At 42.8% G+C, this 15,752-nt stretch overlaps 1 protein-coding gene across 2 annotated transcripts in view; it reads right to left on the bottom strand.

The window, feature by feature from the left end:
- Window positions 1–462: 462 nt before the first annotated feature.
- Window positions 463–15,752, bottom strand: part of LOC137421771 (serine/threonine-protein kinase pdik1l) — a 57,826-nt gene continuing 42,536 nt past the window's right edge. For both annotated transcript variants that reach the window (XM_068108157.2, XM_068108158.2), the window contains exon 4: window positions 463–1,079. The gene's annotated coding sequence lies outside the window, so the exon portion shown is untranslated. The remainder of the gene's footprint in view (window positions 1,080–15,752) is intronic.

Genomic DNA, 15,752 nt, shown 5'->3' with positions numbered 1-15,752 from the left:
GCTTCAACTCCGTTACCCCCTAAAAAGACATCTTTTTCGGGGGCGGCTCCACCCACAATGGGCGCAATACGCTCACTCTCGGCAGGACACAACTAGATTATGATATCAACCTCCCACCCAAGTTTCATCAAGATCGGATGATATCATCGGGTAGTTATGCTGCGGACAGACAGACACACAGACACACACCCATTACGAATATAGTGGTCACTCTGTTTGATAACTCGTGCACCAAAAATAAATGGACAGCAGGTTCATGGAACAGCAGGACAACAGAGAGCAAAGGACAGGTAAGAGCACAAGTGCATCACAGCACAAGGAAAAGCAGAAGGTGAGAAGAGCCAGAGGAGTTTGGAAGGGTAAAAGTTAACAAAAGGCATGACCTGTAAAAGATCTTGGTATTGCTGAGGACAATGCCTCAACCACTGGGAGGTGAATCTCGCCAAAGTAACCAGCAAGGGGTACCTTTTGTAGTTCAGCAAATTTATTGCATAATAAGTTACAATGGAATCAAAAAGCACAGAAGGTGAAGTAGGGCCCTCTCGTCCAAATTTCAAACGTTTTTGTAGCCACAGCCAAAAGACAACAGTTTTAAAGCATTTCAATTTGAGGGTGGAAGGGTAAGGGGGAGGGAGGATTTATCAAAACAGAACAACAACAATTTCAAAGCCATTCACTTGCACTAGTGCAATCAGTGTTTAATATTGTCCCAATGTCTAGTCTCAAACTTTAGAACCAAATGTCACAGAAGTCAAGTTTGATTGAAAATACGCAAATGCAGATGATTTGGGAAGCCGGGTGAGAGAAAGAGGAAGAGGATGACCGTGCATTTCATGGGAAGGTTCAGCCACTGAAAAACAGGCTTTGCAACAAATCTGAAAAGTATAATTCAAGGCAATGTAACACTAATAAATGGAGAAAAGACTGGCTTTTGATCATCCCTCAAACAAATATGGAATGTGGGGTGAAGGGAGGGGTAGAGAGGAATGTACAACGAAATAGAAGAGAGAATGTTAAAAAAAAAAAAAAAAATTCTGGATCGCCAGTCTGGGTCAATTGTCGATAACAGATCCAAGCATCTGTGGAGACAAAAGAAGGGAAAGGGATCCATTAGTAATTACTGAACATGTTTGGCTCGAAGGGAAAACAATATCGGTTCAGGTCCTTGTAATGCAAGACTGCAATACCTGGATTTGCCTGCAGGACACTGGATAAGCCACTAATCCAATTTCACATATACAGCAGAAAGAATTTCTTCAAAAAAAATTTGAGAAACGCCAATAAAACAGCATTCATTAATGTATGGTGGAGTGGGAGTGAGAGAGTGAGAGACGACGACGAGGGAGATAGTCAGGTTCACTGTTTTTTCGTTCAAAATCATGGTAGATTAGCAAACCTATACATTTTTGGAAACGTTATTACATGGAAAATCTGAAAATCAATGTTTACATTTGCCAATTCCGACCAATTCGACCAATCGGCCAATTCCATTCGACCAATTCGACCAATCGGCCAATTCCATTCGACCAATTCGACCAATCGCTTCGATCGACCATTCGACCAATTCGATCGATTCGATTCGATTCGATTCATCAAATTCGATTCGATCGACCATTCGACCAATTCGATTTGCCAATCAATTTGACCGACCTTTGCTTGTGTGGAACGGACTGTGAAAACGATGCGGACTATATTGTCGGATACGACACACAGGACAGTGATGACGAACTCTAAATGGCATATTCTGTAATCGTGTATGTTTGATGCCATTGACTGCCTGTGTATATTTTGTCATTGACTGCCTGTGTAGATGTGAAGTTATACTGACTGCATGTGTATAAATGATTTTGCTGACTGCCTGTGTATGTTTGGTGATATGAATTATTGTGACACATTTTGATGTTATTAACTGCCTGTACAAAATGATAACATGTATGATTATGCAACTTATCGCGAATATAAAGACAGTATTTTGCAATTCAAAATCTTTGATTCGTGTCTTACCATTCCCCATAGCACTAATTTGATACTTTCATTGGATTCCTTGTCCCTGAAAATATAGGTTTAGTATATTTTTAAAAGTTTTTAGGGTAATTAGAGGCAGAAATAGAACAAAATATGTATTCCAAAATCCAAAATGGCCGCCATACAGGTATCTCTCCAAATGTAAACATTGATTTTTAGTTTCTTTATGCTATAACCTTTCCAAAAATGTATAGGTTTGCTAATCTACCATGATTTTGAACGAAATATAATTTATTGACATAGTGAACCTGACTAAGAGAGGAGATAGCGAGAGCGACAAGGCGAGAGGGCGAGAGCGACAAGGCGAGAGGGCGAGAGCGACAAGGCGAGAGGGCGAGAGAGAGAAGGAGAGGGAGAGGGAGAGAGAGAGAGTTACTCCTCAGTCACATTTGCTCTACGGCTAGGATACGGCGGCCGTACCCCCCCTAAATTGACAGAAACGAGCGGCGGCCGCAGAGTTTCTGAGGTGGCCTCAGGGTGGCCCTAGGGCGTATGGCTATCTTTTACAGGCCGTAGGGGTCGCCGTGGAATTATAGCGCGGAGTTAAAACTTTTTTCATTTCTCGGTCGGCCGTAGCAATTCGACAAGCCGTAGCCATGACAACTGAAAGTGCCGTTATACATATGAAAAAGAACTGGTATATATACCCACTCGTTACCGTCCGTCTGGCCGCACGTTCGCCTTAGGGCCCCCCTGCGGTCGCCTTGCGGGCACCTTGAGGCTACCTTGCGTCTGCCTTGAAAATTATATGGCCACCGCAGGGACACCCTAAGGTCACCGTGCGACATCAAATCAAAGACCGTACGACACCCCCACGTTTTCGGTCTCCACAATTTCTAAATACCCCGTGCGGCTACCCGAAAAATAAAAACATATGTGACTGCTACATTGTGTGACCGTGGAAATACTGCGGCCGCCCTATAATTGCTAGTGGCCGTAGATTTTTTAGACCCTACGGCCGCCGAGCCAAATGTGACTGAAGCATTAGAGAGAGTCCTTTTGTGTCCTTTTATTATAAAACCAAAAGTATTCCAACTCCACTTTAGATGCAAATCACAACCTCATTTCCAATGCATTTGCACAAAACACCCCCCATGCCCCATAACTCTTCAGACACAAGACGGTTCCCCATGTTTACATGATATTGATAAGCATGTTCGAGCTTTATACATGTTGACACCATCCCAATAAAAAAAAAAAGTGCATTTTCATTTTTTCCACTACCTAATTTTCCAAAGTACCATTTCCACTACCTTTTCTGGTTTTATAAATTGCAAGCTTAGCAATTCCAAGCAAAAAATTCAAAAGCAAAGTCACAGAGTTTTCCCTAGTATTAAATGCAAGTCCATAAACAAAGATTGTAACAGAAAAAACAATTTTGAATTTACAAAAGATTCGGCTCAGATACAGAAACAGAGATGACAATCTCTTGCACTCAATAAACGCATGATACAAATGTTCAACATTGCCACAAAAAGGACATAAATTAGACACAGCAGGGTTAAACTTCTGAACTAACACCTGCGTGGCCAGGGCTTCTCAATTAAATCAATCAATCTCAATTAAAGCAGGACCAGTCTCCAATTTAGGTCGCCTGTACGTCGGACAGTAGGACACCTGTACATTTTATCCCAATTTGGAGTGAGAAATGCTCCTGCAGGTAAAAGCTCTTTCCACTTGTTTCTTAAAGGTGCTGCACAGCCCGGTAAGCACACCTCGACAAATTCTATACATTGCCCTTTTCCCCATGATGTGGAACACACCGGATTATTCGCTGTAAGAGGAAAACACCGTGTTGTTCCTGGGCATTACTGAGAGTTCAGGGAAGGTTAAACGAAAATCTACTTCCTCATTTACCCCATTCCACCCAATATTTAAATCTAAAAAAAGTCTGGGATACAATTTTTATGACCCTGCTCACTATTCTAATTGAATGCACGCCAATTTTTCCAGAAACAGCGCTGGCAGACAACCATCGCTTCAAGGATAGCTCCATAAGATCTTGCACTTTATTAATCCCATTGTTCGTAAAATGTTCCATAAAAGCTCGACTGGTAGATATTTCAGCGAATAATGAGATATGGAACAATGGCTCATGCACAAACTTCCTGGGATCGTAAGAGATCTCCAACCGCTGCACTCCTAGAGCTTGCAAGGCGTTCAGGAGAGACCGATGAAATGCAGGGAGCCGAGCTCTATCGACTTGCTTTATGTCCATAAGGAAAAGTTCCCGGTCATAGTCCATTCCACCTACTTGCCTGAGCAAGGTATTTGTGAGAGGACGCCAGGGCACAACCTCGTTGCATAGCAGACGTTTTATTGTCATTAGCCAAAAAGCCATGATTCGACTAGGGATGTGCACCAGGTTTTGGCCACCTGAATTACGTGGTCTGCACAACACATCTGGCTTAAGCCAGTGGTGGCCTCCCCAGAAAAAGTCAACGAGCCCCCTCCGAATGTTGGTGATCAGAGCTTGAGGAGGCTGGAGTGCTACGATTTTATGCCATACGATTGGAAGCACCAGGTTGTTTATTATCATTACCCGTGCCTTAAGTGACGAGATATGGAGCATCCCTTTCCACTTTGATAGTTTCTGCTTAATGTTATCTAGGAAACCATCCCAGTTTTTCTTCATATATAGCTTATAGTTCCCAAATGGATGCCTAAGTACTTAAACCCATCCGTTTTCCATAACATTCCTCATGGAAGAATTGGGGGAACCATATGCGAAGCCTGTGACGCAGATAGGGTATCTGGGTACAGAGAAAGAGCTACGCTCTTGTTCCAATTTACTCTTGCTGATGAAGCAAGTTCTAATTTGGCAAAACACCGGGATAGCTCAAAAACATCTTCCTGGTTTTTAACCACAACACACAGGTCGTCTGCATATGCTGACGTAACAATTTTGGAATTGTTTGACAAGGACAAACCAGATAAGGTGGTACAAAGGAGAGCTAGTAAAAGTTCGATGGACAGTGTGTACAACATGCCTGACAGTGGACAGCCCTGATGGATCCCACGCTGAAAGGGGAAAGGATGACAGACTGTTATTTACTTTTAGCAGGCATGATACATTGTTGTATAAAGGTTTTATGCAAGAAATGCATTTTTTTCCAAATCCTGCTTTAGTAAGAACTGCAAACAAAAATGAGTGATCCACACTGTCAAAAGCTTTCTCCTGATCAAGGAGTAATAACCCAAAACCATGCGACAGTTTGACCGATAGTAAACAAGTCTCTAAGCAAGAAAATACTGTCATACATGGATCGTTCAGGTATGCAATACGTTTGGTCATTCCCAACTAAGAAAGAGATGACCTTTTTAAGACGCATTGCAAGCATTTTTGACAAAATCTTATAGTCAGTATTTAACAATGACACAGGCCGCCAGTTTGTAATCTGCTGCAAATCCCCTTTCTTGGGAAGAAGACAAAAGACAGCTCTTCTGCAGCTCAGGGGCAATTCCCCCTGATTTAGGCTCTCGTGAAAAATCTCAATTAAAGCAGGATCCAGAACATTCCAAAAAACTTTGTAAAATTCAGCAGGAAGTCCGTCAATTCCAGGGGCCTTGCCTTGCCGTCTTCGAGTTGTTTCACTGCTGTTGAGCTCCTCAAGAGAAATGTCACATTCCAGTTGGAGTTGCTGCTCTTCAGAAAGAGATGGGAGAAGTTCAATCATCTCATTTGCCGTCGTTTTATCCACCGTTCTTGGAGTAAACAAGTTTAAGTAAAACTCTTGCAGTGAATGTTTAATGTCACTCTGGCAAGTCAGAACACCGTCGGAAGAGCGTAGACTCTGAATCTGCCGAGAAGTGTTGGCAGCCTTCTGAATTTTGAAGAAATCTTTGTTTGGAGTCTCGAGGTGTATTCTGCTCATCCGCAGGTGAATCATTGCTCCAGCCGCACGCTCTTTGACCAGTTCGGCCAGCAGGGTCTTTTTTCTATCAGCTGCTGATATTGGTCACTTCCCAAGATGTTCCAGCTTCTTGTTCATATTTAAGTACATCTGCTTTTAGAGCACTTATCAAACCAGACGTATTACTGGTGGCATACGAGCAATATTGTTGGCAGAAAATCCAAATTTGTGATTTGGTACAGTCCCACCACTGCCGCATATTGACAGAGGAACACTTTTTCTTTTCTAATCCTTCCCATACCAGTCTGAAGGCAATTTTAAAATGTTCATCTTGTAACAATTTCACATTGAAAGTCCAGTGTACACTCTTACAGCAATGATAGGGTAACATACATTCCATTACAATCATATGGTGATCAGAAAAGCCAGATGGAGTTATACATGTTCTCTTAACCAGATTCACCATTCCTTGGTTCACGTACAATCTTGTCCAGTCGACCCATGGTTAACTGGTTTTTTGCACAGCACACCCATGTATATTGACGGGTGTTTGGATTTTGTAATCGCCATACATCTCTAAGTTTGTATTTTTTCACAAGTTGTGCCAAGGACTTTGCACTGGGTGGATGTAGCTCAGGAGTGTTCCTGTCCAGTCGAGGGTTGAGTGTGCAATTATAGTCTCCCCCCATACAAATTAAACAAGTCAAATCCACAGTGCTTAAACAATCCGCTAACTTTGGAAGAAATAGAGCCCTTTCAGCACTGTCACTGGGGCAATACACATTAATAATGCTAACCTTTTGATTGCTGCGAATAAAATCCACCACCAGGGTCATTCCATGTCAAATCATCAAAGAATCTGCCGTCATCTCTCAGATTTTTGTAAAACTTTGGGAACCAATTGGGACCCATGAAAAACAGCTAGAACTCAAATATTTTTGCTAACAGCCTCTTAATTAGTGAGATACAGGTTAACGAACTTTGGACTAATTAGCGCGATGTCGCGAATTCAAATGGCCATATCTCTAAAAGTATAACACCTAGAGAGCTGGTTTTGGTGTCATTTTAAAGGTATTTTCATGCCCTATAAATTTGTCTGGGCAACATTTTCCTACCTCCAATCACAAAAAAGTTATCACAAAATATAAACTTCAATCGTGAATCCAAAAAAAATGTATCCTTCAAATTTCCTCAAATTCATCCCAGATGTACCTTATGATGTCAAGAAGCTTCCACATAAGTTTTGTGATGGGCACTCCAATAGTTTCTGAGATATGAGCAATAATGTACATGTACGTATGGCATATAGGTTCGAAAATCAGCATTTGTAATGTATACACAAAGAATTAAGTTAAGCACCCCCCCCGTTTTTTTACAACCTCGCACATTACAAGTTTGTTGACGTCAAAACAGTGTAATATACCCATGATATTGCTATATTTTCTGGAGAAGTGATATTATGGTCACATAAAAACATAACAATCATGCCGTTTTCAATATTTTATTCTGAATAATTGAAGGTGAAATTTTTTGGGAATTTTAGGCATATTTTCACCTCAATTTAAGTATGGAGCTATAGGTCCATCACGGACAGTGTGGATGACGTTTATGTTTTCTAACGTACAGTCATTGTTCTGAGAAGACCTCTAGCGATCTTTGCGTCAATAACGTGTGTAGGACCCACGTGATCGGATCACTGACTCAACCCTACGTCTCATAGACCCTGTAAGCCGTCGTATGCGTTGCTGTGGCAGGTTGTTCCATTCCCGATGTAATGCACGTTCGGGACATGTTGGGACGACAAATTGCGAAGATGGTCCCTCCAATAGCCAATCTGGATGAATTGGAACGTGCATTACATCGGGAATGGAACAACCTGCCACAGCAACGCATACGACGGCTTACAGGGTCTATGAGACGTAGGGTTGAGTCAGTGATCCGATCACGTGGGTCCTACACACGTTATTGACGCAAAGATCGCTAGAGGTCTTCTCAGAACAATGACTGTACGTTAGAAAACATAAACGTCATCCACACTGTCCGTGATGGACCTATAGCTCCATACTTAAATTGAGGTGAAAATATGCCTAAAATTCCCAAAAAATTTCACCTTCAATTATTCAGAATAAAATATTGAAAACGGCATGATTGTTATGTTTTTATGTGACCATAATATCACTTCTCCAGAAAATATAGCAATAACATGGGTATATTACACTGTTTTGACGACAACAAACTTGTAATGTGCGAGGTTGTAAAAAAACGGGGGGGGTGCTTAACTTAATTCTTTGTGTATATTATACAATCATTCTAACCTAGCCATGACAGGGAACACAGGGAACAACCATCAATTGCTTTGAAGTATCATATACTTTCATTTTCAACTGGGCCTGAGGGGAATTCTCATCTGGGGAATTCCAACTGGGATTTCCCATGTGGGTAAGTCGAGGTGATGCAACTTTCACAGTCTAAGATCCCCAGGGAAAGTCCAAGTTGGCTTAGTGTAATGCTTAGGCCTGCCACCAACAGAAATTGGCAGTTCACTTCTGAAGGAGCTGCAGAAAAATGACGACTGCCAAGGAAAAGTTCATCTTGAAGCAGAAATCCTGCTGCAATCCCTTTGGAGCTCATGAAAAACCAAAGTCGTCTGGCTTGAGAGCTGTTAGCCAAAAAGCCATAGCCGCTCATCCAAGCCTCAAACTGCAAAGTGCACAGAAAATCTGTACCCAGTGTCGTAAGAAACTGGCAAAAAGACAACCAGGTGTGGTAGAGACTCAGAGTGAAATACCATTACCAGTGACCAGCAGCGCTATTAGCAGTAGTGAGGACAATGATGGTGGAGGTGAATCACCAATACCAGGCAGTTCAGGGGAGTTTGAATTTCATTCTCCTGAAATGGAACTGAATACACTGAATGAGTCTTTGGGATTGATTGGAGAATCACCTATTCCAAAAAAGAGACTTGCTGCAGATAAATATGTGAAATCCAAAACCAAGAAAATCGGTGACACTGGTTAGTGAACCTAAGTCAGGTTAGTGAACACTGTGTACTTGAACTCACTTATTGATTGTATAATACATTACAAATGCTGATTTTCGAACCTATATGCCATACGTACATGTACATTATTGCTCATATCTCAGAAACTATTGGAGCGCCCATCACAAAATTTATGTGGAAGCTTCTTGACATCATAAGGTACCTCTGGGATGAATTTGAGGAAATTTGAAGGATACATTTTTTGGGGATTCACAATTGAAGTTTATATTTTGTGATAACTTTTTTGTGGTTGGAGGTAGGAAAATGTTGCCCAGACAAATTCATAGGGCATGAAAATACCTTTAAAATGACACCAAAACCAGCTCTCTAGGTGTTATACTTTTAGAGATATGGCCATTTGAATTCGCGACGTCGCGCTAATTAGTCCAAAGTTCGTTAGTCTGTATCTCACTAATTAAGAGGCTGTTAGCAAAAATATTTGAGTTCTTGCCGTTTTTCATGGGTCCCAATTGGTTTCCAAAGTTTTACAAAAATCTGAGAGATGACGGCAGATTCTTTGATGATTTGACATGGAATGGCTGACCATCAAGAAACCCTTACAAATCTCTCTATGGTGAATCTCAGATTGTTGAAGGCGATGATGCAAGATTATTTCCACCCCCGCTTTAGCTTCTTCAACCCACTGGAGAAAACATGGCACCCTTTAAACATTCTGTGCCACTCGTCTTCACAAGATTGGTTGATGTGTGTCTCTTGTAACATGCAAATATCAATCTTTTCTTTCTCAAATAGTTGTAACACCTCCAGACATCGCATACAGCTGTGGCCTCCATTTATATTGAGAGACAACACAACAACAACATGCATTTTAAGGCCATTTTCCCTGCTAGAGCAGGGGTTAGCCTATTTATATTGAGAGACGTTACCTTCATTTATTCTTTATTAATTTTCCTCCTCTTGGAGTTCTTTTCCTGCCTTAGTGGCACACTTCCTCAACCGCTGAAATTGAGGTTCTGAGATCCCAACTTTCTGGGGTTCACGAATCATGTTTCTAGTAGTTTTTAGAAAAGCATGTAGGTTTGGGAAATAATCCTGAATTCTAACATTGCTTTTCCTGAAGGATTCATCGAGGAATTTTTTAATTTCATCTTCTGTAACTACAATGTCCCCATCCTCATCCTCTTGGGCACAAAAACCACTACCTGATGGGGTAGAGTAGGGTTCATCAAAATCAAACGCATCATCTTTGTCGTTCTCTTCTTGATGCAAACTTATTTCTGAGACACAAATCTCCCCAGGATCAGAAACATGGATATCGTTTTCATTCCTGTTTAGCTGCTCATCATCACATGCAGCTTCCTTCTTATCATCCCTTTTATTTTGTTCGAAAAGTGTAGGCTTACAGGTTTCCTCCGAGGGGCTGTCCGACTTGTCTGTTGTCATTACGCCCGGCCATCCCTGCACCCACCTCTGTGACCATTACATTAATGTCATGTAAGACATCAGGGTAATCAATAACACCCCTTGTGTCCTCCTGAGATGCACGAGGATTATCGATGTCTAGATCACACTCAGAACCCTCAAACAGTTCGGCAAGTGGTGCAAACGAATTGCTTAGATTTAAACCCGGTTCCCGTTCAGTTTGCAATCCCAAACAGGGATTCTTTACACAAGCTCCATCTTGCAAGCTCGACGACACATTTGACACAACCAGTACCTTACTTTGTACTGTGCTTGCACCCTTCATGACGGGACATGAATGTTTGTCCTTTTTTTACGAGCCACTGTTACGAACCCTTCCATATTGTCATCCGTACAGTCCTGTAAAGTAGGAGAGGGATCAACCACTTTTGTCACACCAGCAGGTATGGGGAAGTGGTCTACTGGTTCCCACTCACCCATAGGTTGTAGGGAGGGGTCTACCATTCAACGTATCCCAGTAGGTGAAGGGGAGGAGTCAACTGTTTCCCAATCACCATTCGGTCATGGGGAAGTCTACGACATCATCCGCCTCATTAGGTGGGGAGGGAGGAGAATCTGCAATCACCTGGTCTCGATTTGCTAATGATCTCACCAAACCGGGACAGGAACTCTTTACGTGTCTGTAAGCTCCACACGCATAGCACGCCATGACGTCTGTGGAGGCATACATTCTATAAGTATGGCCATTAATCTTTGCATGCAAAACTACATTTAGCTTTTGCTCATTTTCGGGCAATATCATGTAAACGACCCTTTTAAAAGTCATCACGTGTCGAAATTCACCCCTTGCCGAGTGTATCGGCACCATTGTCACTTTTGACACGATCGTACCGAACGTGCTCAATTGAGCACACAAGTCCTCACCTTTAACAAAGGGACATTAGACACATTGACCTTCACCGCAGGTGTATCTAATGGGGAAACCACAAGAAACAGGTCGCGCTCTATGAGAAGGCCTTGCTCCACAACTGAGGTCACCATGTGCACAACAACCTTCTTGTTAATTTGAGAGGCTGCACGGATATTATGTTAGCCGACGCTCTTTCCGATTGCTAGAAGCACTTGCTCCATCTTTACCTCACTCGGAGGGTCGCACACCAGCCCATGCTTGCAAAAAGGGCACTCCACTGAATTATCCTCATTAAAACGATGTAATAAAACATTGGAGGGCAACACCATATGGGCGAGTCTCCAAGCAATATCACCATTTCTTTTAACAATCGGTGAAACATACATTGCAGACCATTGAGGATGGGAGGGAGACCCAGAAAGGAAGTTTCTCTTCCTATCGAGCCCCAAAAGAAACCGGCTGTAACGAGGGAAACCGGATTGAAATACACAAACGATAGTCTCTTTTTATCCTTGCTGGAAAGTGGTGATGAGGACAACAAGACCGATGTTGTGGTGCTATCAGCCGGCAGGCTAGAGCTGGCACAGATCTGTGGTGGTGTATGGTGGTCACCAATGTTGGCGGTTAAGCTCAGGCCCAAGTGCCTAAAAACACAGGATTTCCTGTAGGACCTTGGCGACGCTCCTCAAAGATCTGATACCAGTTCTTAATTGAAGATGTCCTGCGGAGAACCAACTGTTCCTGTTACCAGTCATGAAGGTGCCGAGTCGTTTTCACACCAGCACTCAAAAAACGTTGCACAAAAGCATGTGAGTGAGGAATAGCAGGAAACAAGCGTTACGCCTAGGTCCCCCGTCGGTGAAGTGATGAGTTGACAAAGTGGAAGACGCAAGGCGGCCATCTTGGATTTTGAAGTGGCGACCCAATTTTCAATAGCGTTCGTCCTTATGCGTAGATACACCCACACACCAGATTAGAAGTGAGTAGTTCGTTTATTTTTCAAGATATTTCGCTCACAAGGTTCAGACATATATATGGTGGCGGCCATCTTGTATTTTCACGTGGCGTCCCAATTTTCAATAGCGTTCTTCCTTATGGCTAGATACACCCACACACCAGATTAGAAGTTGGTACTTCGCTTATTTTTCAAGATATTCCACTCACAAGGTTCAGACATACATGGCGGCAGCCATCTTGGATTTTGACGTGGCGACCCAATTTTCAATAGCGTTCTTCCTTATGCCAAGATACACCCACACACCAGATTAGAAGTTGGTACTTCGCTTATTTTTCAAGATATTCATCTCACAAGGTTCAGACATATATATGGTGGCGGCCATCTTGGATTTTGACGTGGCGAGCCAATTTTCAATAGCGTTCTTCCTTATGCCTAGATACACCCACACACCAGATTAGAAGTTATTAGTTCATTTATTTTTCAAGATATTCCGCTCACAAGGTTCAGACATACATGGCGGTGGCCATCTTGGATTTTGACGTGGTGACGTAATTTTCAATAGGGTTCTTCCATATGCCTAGTTGCACCCACACACCAAATTAGAATTCGGTCCTTCGCTTACGCACGCACAGACGGACATATATATGGTGGCGGCCATCTTAGATTTTGACGTGGCAACCCAATTTTCAATAGCGTTCTTCCTTATGCCTAGATACACCCACACACCAGATTAGAAGGTTGTAGTTCATTTATTTTTCAAGATATTCCGCTCACAAGGTTCAGACATACATGGCGGCAGCCATCTTGGATTTTGACGTGGCTATCTAATTTTCAATAGAGTTCTTCCATATGCCTAGTTGCACCCACACACCAAATTAGAATTCGGTCCTTCGCTTATGCACGCACGCACGGATGCACACACGGACGGAGGGGAAAACCATAGTCTCCCTTTCGCTCCACGGTGCGACGGGGGACGGGGGACAAAAAGGGCATTGTAGAAAAGGGGTTCCCGGAGGAACCTTTCACTGTTGTCCGTCCCCATTTGCCGAGTTACTGAAATGGACCGCCAGACATGCAAGACATGTTGGTAAAAGTCAGGGAGCAGCGAAGCATCGACATGTTGCAGCTCAATGAAAAAGTTCACAATTGAAGCCTAGCACGCCAGCTTGTTTTAATATACAGTTTGGCAGTAGATTTCCAGGACAAGGCCTCCAGAAATATAAAACGACGAGCTGTAGAGACTCGGAAGGCCATCACCCGACAAAGAATGTCCATAAGTCCATGACCCCCTTCCGCCAGTGGAAGGCAAATAGTCTCTGGCTTTAGCCAGTGTTTGCCATCCCAAATGAAGTCAAGTAAGCATTTTTGGATTGACGACACCAACGTTGCAGGTGGCTGCAAGGCAATCATTTTATATCATAAGAGAGGGGCCACCAGGTTGTTAATGACCAAGGCACGACCTCGAAAAGACAAGGTCGACAAAATTCCTCTCCATCTGTTTAATTTATTGCTAATTTTGTGGAGCAAACCATCCCAATTCCTTTTGACAAAACCAGGGGTTCCAAGATAAACACCGAGGTATTTCACACCTTCTTTTCCCCATGTCAAATTCATAGGGAGAATTGGAAGGGCAGAAGGTGGCGTACCGCCGACCCAAACTGCTTTGCATTTCGACCAATTAATTTGCGTTGAACATGCTTGAGAGTAGACCCATAGACACTCAAATAGCAGCGCAATGTCATTACTGCTGCGAACAGCAACACATACATCATCAGCATAGGCCAAAATGACAACGGGCTTTTCTGATGGAGTCACTGAAAAGCCCATAAGAGAAGATCGTAAACGAATCAAAAGGGGCTCAATGCAAAGAGAGTACAAGATTCCAGATAAGGGACAACCTTGCCGAATTCCCCTCCCAATCCACAAAGGTGAAGAGACCATCATTGATTTTGATCGAGCTAAAAATGTGATTATACAATAAGGATACATAAGAAATAAAAGATGCCCCAAAACCAAATTGGTTTAAAATGTGAAACAAATACTCATGATTAACAGAGTCAAAAGCCTTTTCTTGGTCAATAAAAAAGAAACCGGTATGTTGTTGTTGAAATGCACACACATCCCACAGATCTCGTACCAAAAAAATGTTATCGTGCACAGATCTGTGCATAACATAGTACGATTGATCCTGATGTATAACTGTGCTTAAAACAGTCTTTACACGGTTAGCTAGCGCTTTGGCAAGAATCTTGTAATCTGTGCAGAGAGGAGAAATTTGGCGCCAGTTCTGTATCAATTGCAGATAATTTTTCTTAGGGATAAGGAAAACAACTGCACGTCGACAACTAAGGGGTAACAATCCCTCACGCAGACTGTATAAAACAACATATCAGACGAGAGGTGCCTCAGGAAATTAAAGGACTAATTTTAAAAAGTTCCTCTATCTGTACTATCGCTTGGAGCATAGATGTTAACAAACATAAATCGTTGCGGATTGTATTCAAACTCTACAGAGGCTAGATAGCCTGGTACAATTTCCTTAAAGATAGGGGGGTGGGGGAGACAGACAAACGTGTTCTGACAAAAAAAGCAATACCCACACTCACAGAATCTGTATTACTAAAAAACCAAGTGCCAATCAGCTGTTGCTGCCAATCAGCCATGCAGTCTGCAGTGGCACGAGTTTCTTGCAATAAAAGTACATCAATCTTTTCCCTCCTGGCTAATTGCACAGTCTGGGACCTACGCAGCTGACTGCGCCCACCATTAATGTTCAAACTTGCTATGTTCATAAAAACATAGGCAGCAACACAGCCATTAAAGGTTTAATTCTTTCCTTGCTGTGACAAGGTACCTCTTCAGTCTTTTCAGTGATTTATCAGAAATATGAAGGTCCGCAGATTGTTGTGCAACTTCCTGAGCCCCAATAATGAAGGCGTGAGTGTCAACGAAGAAATCGCAAATTTTCATGCGCCTTTTACGGTAAGTTTTTTGTAGGAAATCCATGATTTCAGCAGGAGGGACAGAGTCTCCAGAGACATGCTCCGATGAGAAGTCGGCCTCACCATCACTCAGTGAGACAACGGAAGAACCCCCATCAGTCACAATCATTGCATTGAGAGTCCATTGCCGAAGCAATGGGCTCATCAACGCAACAATCTGAGACTTCAACACTATCACCCTGCTGACCATGAGCTTGACAAGCAAGGCTCAGCTGCCTCAATGGAGGATTCGATCACAGACACATCACTAGTTCCTACACACTCACCACTCCCCACAGAGGGAGGGGTGGCACAATCAACACAAGCTTCAGCAAGGGACACACATGGAGGCTCAACCTCACATGGAGGTTTACCCTCAGAACACCGGAGCGAGTCAGGTGCTGTCTGGCCAACACATAAATTTTCAGCATTTATCACATTACCCTCAAAAGATTCTGAAGGCAGAGGAGGTTGACTTTCAACTGGAGGAAACTGCTGAGAAGGAGGTTGTGCTCCATTAGTCACCTTCACTAACCACTTGAGCGTAGGTTGGAGGACCGGCCAAGACCTTATTATCAGGCTCGTTGAGGTCGCTAGGCAG

This window comes from Myxine glutinosa, chromosome 2 (assembly GCF_964187855.1).
Source record: "Myxine glutinosa chromosome 2, kmMyxGlut1.1, whole genome shotgun sequence".
Taxonomy (NCBI): Eukaryota; Metazoa; Chordata; class Myxini; order Myxiniformes; family Myxinidae; genus Myxine; species Myxine glutinosa.
The sequence above is the reverse complement of the archived record's forward strand: the minus strand, read 5'-3'. Positions and strand labels throughout refer to the sequence as shown.